This window comes from Acomys minous (assembly GCF_964271855.1).
Source record: "Acomys minous genome assembly, chromosome: 10".
Taxonomy (NCBI): Eukaryota; Metazoa; Chordata; class Mammalia; order Rodentia; family Muridae; genus Acomys; species Acomys minous.
In genome coordinates, this window is record NC_140491.1 from 86,466,317 (window position 1) to 86,480,635 (window position 14,319).

The following is a 14,319-nucleotide window of genomic DNA, read 5'->3' on the forward strand; positions in this document are numbered from 1 at the left end:
TGGACACAATTCTAAGTGCTTGGAGAAAAATTAACTCACTCACTCAAGATGACTATATTATTATTATTATTATTATTATTATTATTATTATTATTATTATTATTGTGCCATTTTTATAAGGAGGAAACTGAGGCACGGTAACTTAGCCAATGTTATACATGCGCACAGAGGAACAGCTGAAGTAGTGGAAACCTATCTGTCTTGTTCACTAAGCTGAAAAGAGGTCTTTTCACCACTATTGTATGTATCCCAAGGAGGCTGCATCTTTTCCTTCAGACTGAGGTTCCAGGTGACGGATTTCAGGCCTCCTTTTTCTTCCTGCAAAAGTGCGTGGCAGAATCTCAAATAGAGGATATTGAGCTATTTCCAATACCTCAAAGAGCCTTGACCAGCATGGGTTAGTTCTGAAAACCTGACTGAGGTGATGAAGGAGAAAGGACAGACACACGTACAAGAAAACTAGGACTGGCTGGGCTGTGCTCACTCTGATGGGAGGCACCAACTGCAACCACCCAGACCCTCAGGCGTTTGCTGTGTACAGCAGAAGGGCAGGGTAGCTGGCCTGGTAGGAGGCTTCCGTGACCAAGCAAGATCTGTTCCTGTTACCTGGACTGCGCTCAGTGTTTCTGGTTCTGCACTTGGTAGCTTTTGCATTCGCTGGCCAATCGGACACTTGTGGTTGGAAGGCGTTGCCAATCCCCACACGTCTGGGGTATTGGTCCTCAGCAACGGAGGATTTCATCTACTCTTTATACATTCACCTGGGGCCACCTCCGCTCCCTACACTTTTAGGGATGCTGAAACAATGCGGGCCAATGACTATATGAAACAACTGTTCTGTACTTGTCCATTTAATGTGGTAATGTGATCGCTTAATTATCTTAGGCGGATCAGATACTTTTCATGGCAATTCCGCTTGCAGTCTTGCAGTGTGTAATGCTTGTCTTTTGTATGCACTTTAGATGAGTCCTTCTAAACATGGACTCATGGTTTGGAGTGGGGACTAGGCAGAAACGGACGTTGGAAATGGTGCTTATGGGTCTGTAGCAGTGAAGGATCTGAGGCTGAGGGTCAGCGTCAGTGTGCTGCCATGGTGTCACCCTCCTGGCCTGAAAGAAGGTGGTACTTCCTGCCAGTTTCTCATCCTCCTGTATGTACCGGATGCTTTTATCTCACACAGCTGCCAGTGGCTCTCACTGAACTGTCAGGGGGTGCTTCCACCTGACTTTCCGGATGTAATGAGGACGCTGAATTGCTGGCTTCCCTTACACCCACCATCAAGATGTACTCTAAAAACTAAACAAAAATGCTATTTTGCCTTATCCACTGTTTGGATTTTTTTAAAAAAAAAATACATGTAGGTATAAAGACGCAAGGCTCTATGCGGGCCAGAGGACAAGGAAGGCCATTTACCTCCTTTGAGACAAGATCTCTCACTGGCCTGCATCTCACTGAGCTGCCTGGCTAGTGAGCTCCAGGCATCCTCCTGCCTCTGCCTCCTTAGCGCTGGAATTGCAAGCATGCACTGACGTGTTGATACGGACACCGGAGATGGAGCTCAGGTCGTGCCCGTCCACCCCCTAACCCACCAGATCTCTAGAAAGAACTGTCAGATTTAAATTGTATTCCTTATTTCTTTACAGCTGTCACTGTAGCTACAAGCCTTCTCTTTTGTTAATTTTCCATATATTCTTATTGCATGCATTTATGTATCTACAAGTAGGTACAGGAGGATGTGTGCATACACACTTGTTTTTTAATGGACACAGGTTGTTTCTAATTATTTGCTGTCGCAGAGAGTGATATAATGAGTATTTTGAGAGTATAGCACTTTACATGGATGCAAGAAGAAACTTCTAGAATTAAGATTTGAGGTCAAGGCTGAATGCATCTGAGATTTGAATCCTGTCCCGAATTTTTCTTTAATAGCTGGTATCCCATTAGCAGCATATGTAAAGGCCTAACTTTAGCAGGCTTCTCAGCAGAGAGAATTAGTAAGAATGTTAACCTGTCAGATTGACCAAAATCTAGAAAACTCAAAATATAATTTGAATTTGCATTTCTTCTACTTGGAAATGTGTTCAGCTTTCCTTATGATGCTTAATGACTGTTTTATTTATGCTGTATAAGGCATTTATGTCTTTTGACAGTTTTCCTATTCATTGTTCATAGGTTCCAAATGGATTGCTAGTAGCTGTTTCCATACCAGCAAAATTATCTGAGTTTTTGTTTTTGTCTGTGATTTGATTTGAAAATATTTCTTCCAGATTGTTACTTGTTTCTTGACTTTGCTTATGGTATATATCTTTTCCACAGAGAGCTTTTTTTTTTCCGAGACAAGGTTTCTTTGTATTGTCTTGGCTGTCCTGGAACTTGCTCTGTAATCCAGGCTGGCCTCGAACTCAGAGGTCCACCTGCCTCTGCCTCCTGAGTGCTGGGATTAAAAGAGTGTGCCACTACCCCCCATATGGAACTTTTAAAAAGTATATAGTTGAATTAGTGAAACCTTAGTTTTTCATTTCCTGTGTTTTATAACTATGGCTGGAAAGGCCTTTTCCCATTCCAAGCATACTTATTTTCTTTTTCTGCTTAAAAATTATCATGAAAACATTTTAAGCATTGACAAATTAGAGTAAGTAGTATAACAAACCCCAGGTCCCTGCCATCCAGTTTTAGTAATTTTTATTATTATCCAATCTTATCCAATGCATATTGAGACTATTAATACATAAATTCCAGACATCATTTTATTTTCTTCATAAGTGCAACATATATGTTAATAACATATAGGCCCTGTTTAAAGAACATACTCTTATAACATTATTATGTTAAGAATCCCTCAAGAATACCTGATGCCACTCTGTGTTTAAATTTTCTTCTGCAATTTAATAGCTATGGATTTTATAACATAAAATATTACACAGGGTATGGGTCCAACTTTATCTTTTTCTCCCATTCCTCTGACATGACTTAACTTTTACAAGTCCGTCTTAACTTGCAGTATATTTGAGTTTATTTCTGGACTTTATAGTCTGTCCTATTTGTCTACTTATAGTATTTTACTATTTAAATTATTGAAATGTTAGCACATTTTAGTGATTATTAGGACTGCTATTTAAATGGAACGGTAAGTCTCTACTCAATCCATGGTGTATAAAGGTGGCAGAAAATGTGATTTACAGTGTACATTCTGTAAGCTGGTAATTTAGAAACTGACAAACGTAGGAACAGGAGCTGACGAGTGTGAGAGTGTGCTCCCAAAGGAAACAACCAGTAAAAACAAACTATACTGAACAGCTTCTTAACCTGTGGGACTCCATAGTATGTGTGGTCCTGAAAACTTTGGCAAGAGTGAGTGATGGATTTTGAATAAGCAAAAACTTCGAATTAATTCAAGATCCAAAGCACAATTCATCCGAGGTGTTTTTGCATCGCTCGTCTGTGTCACACCATGTATTTCACAGCAACCTTGGTTCTGAGCATACAGCATGCATACTTTGCACTGTGCATGCCTACACCCTATGTGACATCAGTGACTACTGCCTGCCTGAAAAACCAGCTCAGATTGAGACTATGTTATGCTGTGAATTGCAGTAGTTCCCCCGCCCCCTCACCCCCCTGCCCCGCCACTGTTAACAGAGTTTTCTGCTCTTACAAAAACATGATTGTTTTTTGAAAACTATTTATTTATTCACCTTGCATCCCTATTGCAGTCCCCTCTCTCCTCTCCTCTCAGTCCCACCTTCCCTCTTGCCACTTTCCCCCCTTCCACTTCTCCTCAGAAAAGCTCCCCTCCCCGACAACCACTCCAGCGCATCAAGTCCTATCAGGACTAAGCACATAAGGCTTAGTTCAATAAGGCAGTCCAGCTAGGGAAAAGCGATCCAAAAGCAGGCAACAGAGTCCATGTCAGAGACATGCCCTGCTTTGATGGCTAGGGAACCCTCGTGAAGACCAAGCTGCCCGTCAGCTACATATGTGTAGGGGACCTAGGTCAGTCCATTCACGCTCTTTGGTTGTTGGTTCAGTCTCTGTAAGACCCTGAGTTATTTGGCTCTGCTGATCTTCTTGTGGAGTTCTTGTCCCTCTGGGTCCTTCTAGCTTCCACCCTCCCTCACCCCCCACTCTTCTACCTAATGTTTGGCTGTGCATCTCAGCATCTGTTTTATCTGCTCCTGGGTAGAGCCTCTCAGAGGACAGTTATGCTAGGCTACAAAAAACATGCTTTAATTGTGGAAAACAAGGAATTTTAATATTGTCCTTCCGCCATTTCTCAGCACATTTTGGGTTCTATTACATTAGAATGTTTGATTTTAAGTGTGCAAATTGTGTTGCTGATGTGAGCTTCATAAAAATGCTACAAAATGGTTTTTTTTTTTTTTTTGGCTTGGGATGAGGACAGAATTTCCAACAATTTCTAAAAATGGCCCAAAGCGTTTCTTCTGCATTTTGTACAGCACATTAATGCAAAGTGGCAGTCTCAGCATTGACTACTGTAAGTCAATATCCCTCATTGTCAGCATTGACTACTGTAAGTCAATATCTGAAAAGTGTACCTCCTCTGTGTCCTGCAGAATCAAATTCAGCTAATTTACTTTGATAATTTATTTTGTGTGAGGAGGCTCTCATGTGATGTGACACATATAGAAGTCAGAAAACAACTCTTTTCTTCCACCATGTATCTCTTAGAGATTGAACTCAGGTCGTCAGTCCTGGCAGTGGGCATCTTTAGCCACTAGACTATCTCACCAGCCCAAAAATCTAATGCTTCGTGTAAAAATAAACTCATTTATCAATCTCATTAGTATACAAATGTACTCTCATCTTAAACAGTAAAATAATACATTTGCCAAAGAGTTGCTTTAAAGTAAAATTCGTTCTGACTTGTGAGTCAGTGTTAGATCCATATAGCTATTTTATATACCTGAGATTCGTAAACAATCCCGCAGACAAAATGGAATCACGAGTGGGAAATGTTTCTCTGCTCTACAGCAATAGCAAAGCAAGCAGAGATGGCCAGAAGGCTTGGGGCTTGGAGCAGAGAGAGGATATTAGGAATCAACAAGAGAAAAAAGACATGGCCTTGAAGGTTGATACTCGCTTCTCCCGGGGCACCAGCCTTCCCTGGTTCTCCTACTGCAGAATCAGAAAAGCTGACAGTAGAGAAAGTTGAAATATTTACTGTATTCTGTTCTGTGGGAAACACACCTGAGGATGACTGCCGAGCAGCGCCCTAGTCAGGCATGTCAAGATGGCTCTGCCACTGTGTCGCCGCTTTGAGCACTTTATCATCTCAGTGCCTGGTGACCCGGGGCTCCAAGGCCGCCTGTGCACCCGTGGCTCTGAAAATATGAGAGTGAGCCTCACTGTGTGCTTCCTGGGAAGCTGGGTGAAGATGTGTCACTCTTAGCCTTACTTCCAGTACTAAATCCATCAGCCAGCTTCACATCTGCCTGGAGAAGATCTGGGATAGTGACTTCTGAAGTTGAGTTACGTGTAGAAACGACACTGAAGGAGTTGATGCTCTTTCATTGAAATGCTCCTCTTGGCTGGACTCTGCCCCCAACCTTCAACAAAGTTCAATAAGGAATAAATGGGCAAAGTGTGATAAATAGGTCTGGGTTCTAGACTGGGCAGGGAAACTGAGCCAGATTCCTGTGTGCTGATGTAATTCCCCTGCCAGCATCCTTAATAACTTTAGCACAACCTGTGACCGGCCCAGCTCCAGTTCCTCCTCACACCTTGTCGATGACCACATCATGCTTACCTCACAGCTGTGTGTGGGGACTTAATTAGTTCCAGATGGGAAAGTTCTCTTAGGGTGAATCATACTGTGCAGTGGATGTGCTAATTTTGAGGCGTTGGGCTGAGATAATCTCCTAATGGCCAAGGCCAGATGCTAAAGGGTAAAAGAAAACGACTCCCCTTCAGAGTCAAAGGACTGGGCATTACGAGGCAGTTGAAAGGGCACAGTTAGTTACAGTCCCTCGCCTCCTATGCTGGTCACTGTTTGGCTTCAGAGGAGGGCGGAGTTAGCTCTGAAGCATGCTCAAGGTGTGCCTTGTTATAAGCACAAGTGGAGGGGGCTCTCTTAGGCATAAGCAAAGGGCACTCTGCCAGTAAGGAATTTTATGGTCTGGAAATTGATACAGAATATGGATTTGCATTTTAAGCTAAACTTTTTTTTTTTTAACTAGGTGCCCTTGAATGAGAGAAGCCAGAAATAGAAAAGGAGGTGGAGGAGGAGGAGGAGGAGGAGGAAGAAGAGGAGGAGGAGGAGGAGGAGGAGGAAGACTTGCTTAAGAACGGTGAGTTCAAGTACACAGGGCATGTGAAGTAAGGCAGTTCCCTTTCCTGGGGCAAATGAGTCTCTTGAGAGCATGGTCCCAGGGGAGCGGGAGAGAGGGAGAGGCTTGCGGTGTGGAAGTCAGAAGAGTGGTCCTCAGCTTCTCCTTGTGTTGCAGAATCAACTTAAAGGAGGAAGGAGGATTGATTTCTGTGGTGACTTCCGTGGTTGGGTAGCTGTGTTGTTTCTGCACCGTGATGAGACAGAGCATCAGGCTGAGAAGCAGAGTTGCTTACCTCATAATAGCCAAACAAACAAACAAACAGAAAACCCAACGTCGGCAAAGAACCAAACAGGACATGACCCACAAAGACAGACCTCAGGGATGCGCTCTCTCCAGGTCCCTCTCCCTCACCTTCCAACACCTCCCGACTGTGCCACTGAGATGTGAGTTCATCAGTGAACTAATCCAGTGGTGAGGGGAGAACCGTTGTGTTCAGTCGCTTCCTCGAGGTCTGACCACTGAACACTATTATATTGGGGACCTGCATCCCATGAGCCTTTGGTGGCCATTTAAGATATAACAGACACTTTGGGAGAAGGTTCTTAATTTAAGGGAGAAACCTAATGTCACGTGAAAACCCAAGGTTAATTTTTTGAATGGAATGACTTAGGACAGACCACAATTCAATTAATAGAAGTTTCTTTAGTCCATGGACTGGTTACATCCAAATAGACTTGTTTCCATGCAGACATGTATAAGTACACACACACACACACACACACACACACACACACACACACACACACATATATATATACACATATACACATATGTGTGTATATATGTGTATAAATATGTATATATATATAAAATGTGACGAGAGAAACATCTCTGAATCTGCTAGATCTTGTTGTGGTTGTAATCTCTGAATGAGGTTATAATGATACCGAACTGTGGTGTTTTTATTTTCTTTCTGATTGATTTGCGGCATTATCCAATTGTTACTTCCTCCTACCTGGAGAACGTATAGCCTGTTTTTCCCTGTGCTGGTAACAAGGCTTCAGGCACTACAGCTTTCCCGTGATCCCTCTGCCCAGCAAAGAGCCATGTTCAGAGCCTGGGTTCAAGGTTCAGTTGGAGTTCCGGCAGGAACCAGATGACATGAGCAGATGGTGTTATTTCATAAAGTTAACAAGGTACAATTCACAAGGGCCCACGAGGCCCTCAGCAGAGTGCCAGACCTAGAGATAGCAGTCATTCCATCCTAACTCAGGCCTAAAGGACAAAGGGAAAATGGGTACCAGCATCTAAGACATGCTAGGTGTGGCCTGACCCTGACAGGCACTACTGGACATAGTGGCGCCTGACAGGGAGGTCATCACAGGAATAGAGCCCCAGCCTGACTCCCAGGCTGCCTTGCTGTCTGTGAGCACTTGCTGCTGGCCAAACAAAACCTGAGCCATTGGGAAGAGAACTGTAAATGGTGCATGCTTGCTTCCCCAGCACAGACCTGGGTGGAGAGAGATGGAGGGGGGGGGTGGGTCTTGAAGGGCCAAGGAAAGAGTAAGTGAAACAATTTCCTCTTCACCAGACTAAGCCAGCTGCATTTGTTGCTACAGTGTATTTAAGGGAATCTGTGCATTCGACCATATACAGATGTGTTAGGCCTTGTTGGGTAAGTTTTTGCTGAAACTAGAGTCCTCATAGTCTCCATATGGGAAATTGATGGAGTGAAAGCTTGCTAACTTAGATAAATAATCACAGTGGAATACAGTGCCTTGCCTGTACGATGTCTGTAAATCTCTGAAAGACCTTAAGCTTAATTTCAAGCAAGGATTGGAACTTGCTCTGCCCAGTTCAGAAGAAGACAGTCCTGTGGGGGTTTTTTTGTGGCTGTGTGTGTGTTGTGGTGGTGGTAGTGGTTGTGATTGGAGGTCGTAGTGGTGGTGGTGGTGGAGGTGATGATGGTGGTGGTGGTGGTGGTAGTGGTACGGTGTGATGCGTGTTTGTGCATGTGGTCAAATGTCTTCCCCAGTCACTCTCCATTATGGGTCTCTCATGGAACCGGGAGCTTACTGAGTTGGGTAGCCTGGTTATCTAGCAACCACCAACAGGCCTCTCTCTGCTGCTTTTCCGTGTGTTGTGGTTACAGATGCACACCACTGTGCCTAGCTTTTACCTGAGATCTGAGGATCGGAACTCAGGTCCTTACCTTTGCATACCAGGAAGTTTACCTACTAAGCCATCTTCTAAGCCCCCCAAAAAGTCAGCCTTATAGCTTATAAACTTACGGCTTACTAGCTAGAGACTGTCCTATGCGCTGGAGCAGATGTAAAGGTTTTGTGAATCGAGAAACATTTCAACTGGACCTTCCAAGCAGGATGGGAAGTAAGGTGCATCTAAAACAGTGACATGCAACAGCGCCGAGCCTATGGCTTCTTAAGGCAAATGCTGTACGAGCTTGTTCATGCCTGTTGTGTGACAAGACTTTTCCTGGGGAGATGCAACACATAAGCCTACTCACCCCAGATAGTGAGCCCACGACAGACTAAAGTGTGTACAGTACCAGATTCCAAGTTGTGAACCAATGGGTTTTACTGAGCTTACTTCCAAGACTATGGGTGAAGGATTACCTGCAGGAACAGAACTGACTTAGACACAGCTGCATCGCCAAGACCTGCCTCGGCGTGAGGGACACCGCCGCTCACAAAAGCTGGGGACCTGGTGCACATTGCAGAGCCTGCAAGCAGCTCATTAGGCAGACAGTGTCCTTTCCAGGCACCTCAGATGGGCTAAGGCCCTTTCAGGTAGCTCGGCTGGCTTCTGCCTCTTTGGGGCTGCCTGGTTTGTCTTGGCTTCTTCAGGGCAGCTTGGCTTGTATGAGAGTAATTCTCAAGCAGTCTACGTTTTCCGCTCTTGGGAAGGAGGGGCCTAATGAATCTGATCGGTTTCAGGGACTTCCCATGTCTATTTTAAGTTGTTTACTTCCTGCCTTAAGGAACATCCTGGGGAGATGGAAAGTCCCAGATCCTGTTGTTCCATGCGTTCTAGTCTCTAAATTCTACTCGGATAATCACAGAATTTGAGAATGGAAAACATACATATTGAGTTTGAGTCCTATCTCGTGACCTTCCCAGCAACAATACCACCACTGGCCAGTGTGATAATCCATTGTGAAACAGTAACTCACCACATTTAGCTTTCTAATTGGCTTGGCAAGTTGACAGGGTGACAGCATTTTCATTTTCACTTTCCTTTAATTCCCCAAACTCTTCAAAAATGCATACGTGAAATCCCTGTTTTACTAATAGAGAAACTGAGTCTCAAAGCAGTTGAGTGGGAGGTAACAGAGGTGACAGAATTTCTGCTCAGGCCTGGTCCCTCCAAAGGCCTATTTTTCCCCATTGTACCAAGCAGCAGCTTAACTTGACTTTACCCTTGTGGGACTGTGAACCACATTACCAGCCATTAAATATCGTTTTTCATGTTGCAATTAAAACACTATTTAATGCAAATAATTTTTCAGCTTCCTCTGGGAATACAAAATTATGCACATATATATCTTTATATATGTACATTTCCTTCTGCTCTGAGTAGTTATGGTGATGATTTATAGTGCAAGTGACAACACCGTAACTTTGCTATATGTGCAAGATACAGAATTTTTTTTCCTTAGGACTGCTTTTATAAGCTTCCAGAGAGTTCCTTGAATAATCTGTTCTGATTTTTGTGACTATGCAAAAGTCAGCATAATATTCTTTTGCCAGAGCATGCAGTTTATTGTTGGTTTTTAAATGCCCTCCCATTTCAGATTATCTATAGACTTGTTTCTGCTTGTACAGTGTATTTTTAGGTAGAGAACTGAGAATGAAATTGAGTTGGTAAGGATGTCATAAAACAATGGCTAGAGACATAAAACCCCAGTACAGTGAACAAAACAAAAACAAAACAAACAAAAACCAGGACAATGTGTAGTAACCGTTGGGCTCCTGGTGTTCTCCCCATTGGCAACTGTGGGTGCTCTAAACAGTGGGCTGTGTGGTTCACTGGTTACTTTTTATGTCAACTTGACACAAGCCAGGGTCATCCGGGAAAAGAGAACCTCAACTGGAAAAAACAAAAACAACAACAAAACTGCCTCCGTCAGGTTAGCCTGTAGGAAAGGCTGAGGAGAATTTTCCAGATTAATAATTGATGTGGGAGGCTGCAGCCCACTGTGAGTGGTGCCACCCCTGGCTGGGTGGTCCTCGGTGGTATAAGGAAACAGGCTGAACAAGCCATGAGGAGCAAGTCAGTAAGCAGCTTTCCTCTACTTGGGTTCCTGCCTCTGGGTTCCTGCCTCACTTGGGTTCCTGCCTTGGCTGCCCTCAGTGATGGGCTGATACCTAGAAGTGTAAGATATAATAAACCCTTTCCTCCCTAGGTTCTTTATGATTATGGTGTTTATCGTAGCAACAGAAAAGGAAACTAAGATATTTGGTAATTCAGTCTCTTAAACAGAGCTGTAGGTATGCTTTTACAGCCTGGCTTAAGCAATCAAGTCATCTCAGAAAATACATATGTACATCAACACACACACACACACACACACACACACACACACACACACGTGTTCAAATGAACTTACTACCTATGATTTCTGCTTTGGTACATTCTGCCATGTCCAGAAAATTTGAAGTTAAAAAAAAAAACCACATTTGTACAAACACACTACTTTTATTCTTACAAAGAGAACCGTGCTATACTTTACCCACGGTATAACAGAATGCTCACTTAACCCATCCTTGGCAGCGCACACTGTTCCGCTCAACACACGTAGAGCAATGGATCTTTAGCCAGCTGTCAGGGACATCAGCTTGGGGTTCTATTAAGAGAGCTTTGCTTGGTTATTAAAGAAAATGAGTTCAGTAAAGTGTGCACGGGTGTGGACCATAAAGGCAATGCGCTCTCTGCCCACCATATGTTTCTGCTCACTCTGTATCCACACAGGTCTGCAGGAAAAGCTGCTCAGTTACAGCACTGCAGTGACACGTCTGTGCGCAGCCTGCTGGCCAGTTAGGTCTCCCCCTCAAGTTTAAAGATGTGCCCCTTCCAAGAGGAGGGAAAACTCTTGTGTTTGCTTACCTGAGAGCCACGGAATGTCAGCAGGGTTACCTTTCAGCATTTTGCCTGCCCCCACCCCTGCTTCCTTTCTTTTGAATGTAGGCAATGCCTCACCATGTAGCCCTGGCTGGCCTGTCACTCACTACCAGGCTGGCCTCGAACTTGAAGAGACCTACCTGCTTCTCTGTCTCCAAGGGGTGAGGTGAAAAGGAACCACCACACCCGCTGCTGGCTTTTTTATTTATTTATTTATTATTGGTTTTCGGTTTTTGTTTTTTTAGAGACAGGGTTTCTCTGTGTAGCCTTGGCTGTCCTGGACTCGCTTTGTAGACCAGGCTGGCCTCGAACTCACATTGTTCCACCTGCTTCTGCCTCCCGAGTGCTAGGATTAAAGGCGTGCGCCACCATGCCCGGCAACTTTTTTGTTTTTAAAGAAGGATCAGATGATAGCTGCATCTGGAGTGCATCAAATCCAGTCACAGGCATGATCGATGTTAGCCAGTGCCCTCTGCCAGGGTAATCATTTAAGCATATTATTTATATAGTATTTAGAATTATCTAGGTATAGTATTTAAGCATTGGAAATGGCTGCCTTTTCAGACAGAGTGATGAGGTCTGTGTCCTGTGTCTCACTCGCCTCCTAAGAAGCACAGAGCAAATAGCAACACAGCAGAAAGAGAATTCTATTTTTGGAAGGAAATCCTCCATTTCTGGGCTCTTTTCTACCCTGTCATCCAATGTAGGATTTTATTCCATAGGTAAAGAGCTTTAATATCTACGTGCCTTGGAATGCGCGTCTTAAAAATGAGGCAAGAGAATCTCTGAGTTCAAGGCCAGCCTGGTCTATAGAGGGGAGTTCCAGGACAGCTAGGGCCACACGCAATGAAACCTTGTCTTGAAACACCAGGGGGGGGGGAAAAAAAAGTCATTTATGGAAGCAAGCTGCTAAGAACTGTTGCCCCTATGTGAAGGAAAATTTCAAAATTAGTCCACACATTTGTATTAGATTCTGTCAAGGATCAGCTCTTAAATGTCCTTCAATAGCCCATGTGAAGATGTTAATCCCCAGGTCACTGTTGTTAGGAGTGATGGAAGTTGTATGGTAAGTCATAGCCATGCATGGTGGGTGCACACCCCCTAGTCCCAGCACTCTGGAGGCAGGGACCGGTGGATCCCTGTGAGTCTGGGGCCATCTGAATCTACACAGAGAACTTCAGGCCAGCCAGAGTAACCATCCCAAAACAACCAACTAGAACAGCACACGGAAGGAAGACAACAAAGATGTGGGTGGGACCTATTGGAAGGTCGTCAGGCCATAGCAGGGAGTGCTCTCAAGGGAGACAGTTGGCCCGCAGCCTCTTGTTCTTTCTCTCATCTGCTTTCTGGCTGGAGCAGTTGAGGTCCTGCTCTGCACTCCAGCCGTATCCTGCTGCCCCAGACGCAAGCCAGCTGATCACTGGGTGAAACGTTCATGTGAGCCAAAGGGAACTTAATTTCTCTAAACTAGTTACTGTGCATATTTGTTGTGACAAAGCTGACCGATGGAGCTCCCTACCACACGTCAAATCCAGCAGGGTCCTTTAAAGGGAAACCTCCTTGTCACTGTTTACCAGATAAGCTTTTGTTTGATTGTTTTGTCTTGTTGTTTTTTTGTTTGTTTGTTTGTTTTTGTTTTGATATTTTGAGACAGGGTTTCTCTGTATAGCCCTGTATAGCTGTCATGGAACTTGCAGTGTAGACAAGGCTGGTCTAAGACTCACAAAGATCTTTCTGCCTCTGCCTCCTGAGTGCTGGGATTGAAGATGTGTACCACCACCATCCTGCCTCAGAGAAGCTTTTAAATCTTTCCCAAGTGGTTTTGTTTGTTTGTTTTCATTTTTAAACCATCTTTCTCTTCTTCCAGTGTCATGAAAGCCTTTTGAAAGAACATAAAATTATTTTCTTTGACAAGACTGCAGTTGAAAGCTACAAACTTAAAAGCATATTTTAGCTGTTTCTTAAAATTTGGATCATACTTTAAAATTAGAAAGTATCTCAGGTTCATACTTATTGGCCACGTATTAACTCACAATCAGATTTAAATGCATTTTCATAGTGAAGTTACTTTAACACCAGTGCTGTTTTAGGCGTTGTCATTGACTGGGTTACATGTGACAGATAAAGAGTGACACCTGTGGCATTGCAAAACGTTCCGCTTTATGCTTAGAAATAAGGTGTCACCTCGGTGAAGTTTTGATCCTGTGTTTGATAAGCATTTTCTGTTTGTGTGTGTGTTTTTTTTTATGCAGTGTAATGAGAATCTGGGATATTATAGGGATACCATGTTACATTCATGAATCTTGGTGCATAACTAGGATTCTTCAGTAATCTACCTCCATCAGAATCATATTTTATTAAAGCAGAGGGAGGGCTGGTGCGCAGGTCTTTGCCTTTCCACTTGGTTGTGATACGAAGAATGTCTGAGTCCTCCTAAGAAACCAGTTCACAGACTGCAACATTGTCCCACTTGTTGCAGCTAATATGGAATAAGTTTGCGCAATTCTATCTCTTGAGCTGATCTTTAGTCCACTGGTAATGGTGGGTATAGGAATGGGAGAGAGGGAAGGAAGATGGGTCAATTTGATGCTTACAATTCTTGAGGTTAAATAGAAAGTACTTTATATATTAATAGTTAGTCTTGATTTGTACCATATCCTAAGTTGCCAGCACAACTCTAAGGTCACTTTCCTTACTGCTAATGGGGACAATACTTCTTAGGCTCGTGACTGTCTAATTAGTAACTATAGAGCTAGGATCTTATTCTGGGTCTTTTTGAAGCAAAGGCCATTATTTTTCTTTTCCCTCAAAGAAGATTGTCCCACACATCTTCAGCAGCTCCTATTGTCTTTTGTTAACCAGTGATTTATAGGAATTCGAGGGTTCGCTT

General features: G+C 43.6%; 1 protein-coding gene across 21 annotated transcripts in view; it reads left to right on the forward strand.

Annotated features, from left to right (window-relative positions):
• LYPD6B (LY6/PLAUR domain containing 6B) overlaps positions 1-14,319 on the forward strand; it is a 165,396-nt gene that overhangs the window by 135,303 nt on the left and 15,774 nt on the right. For 20 of the 21 annotated variants that reach the window (XM_084800022.1, XM_084800024.1, XM_084800026.1 and 17 more), the window contains one exon: positions 6,198-6,308. The gene's annotated coding sequence lies outside the window, so the exon portion shown is untranslated. Of the gene's footprint in view, positions 1-6,197; positions 6,309-6,464; positions 6,734-14,319 lie in introns of those variants that run through there. The other variant, XM_084800033.1, reaches the window with a different exon arrangement.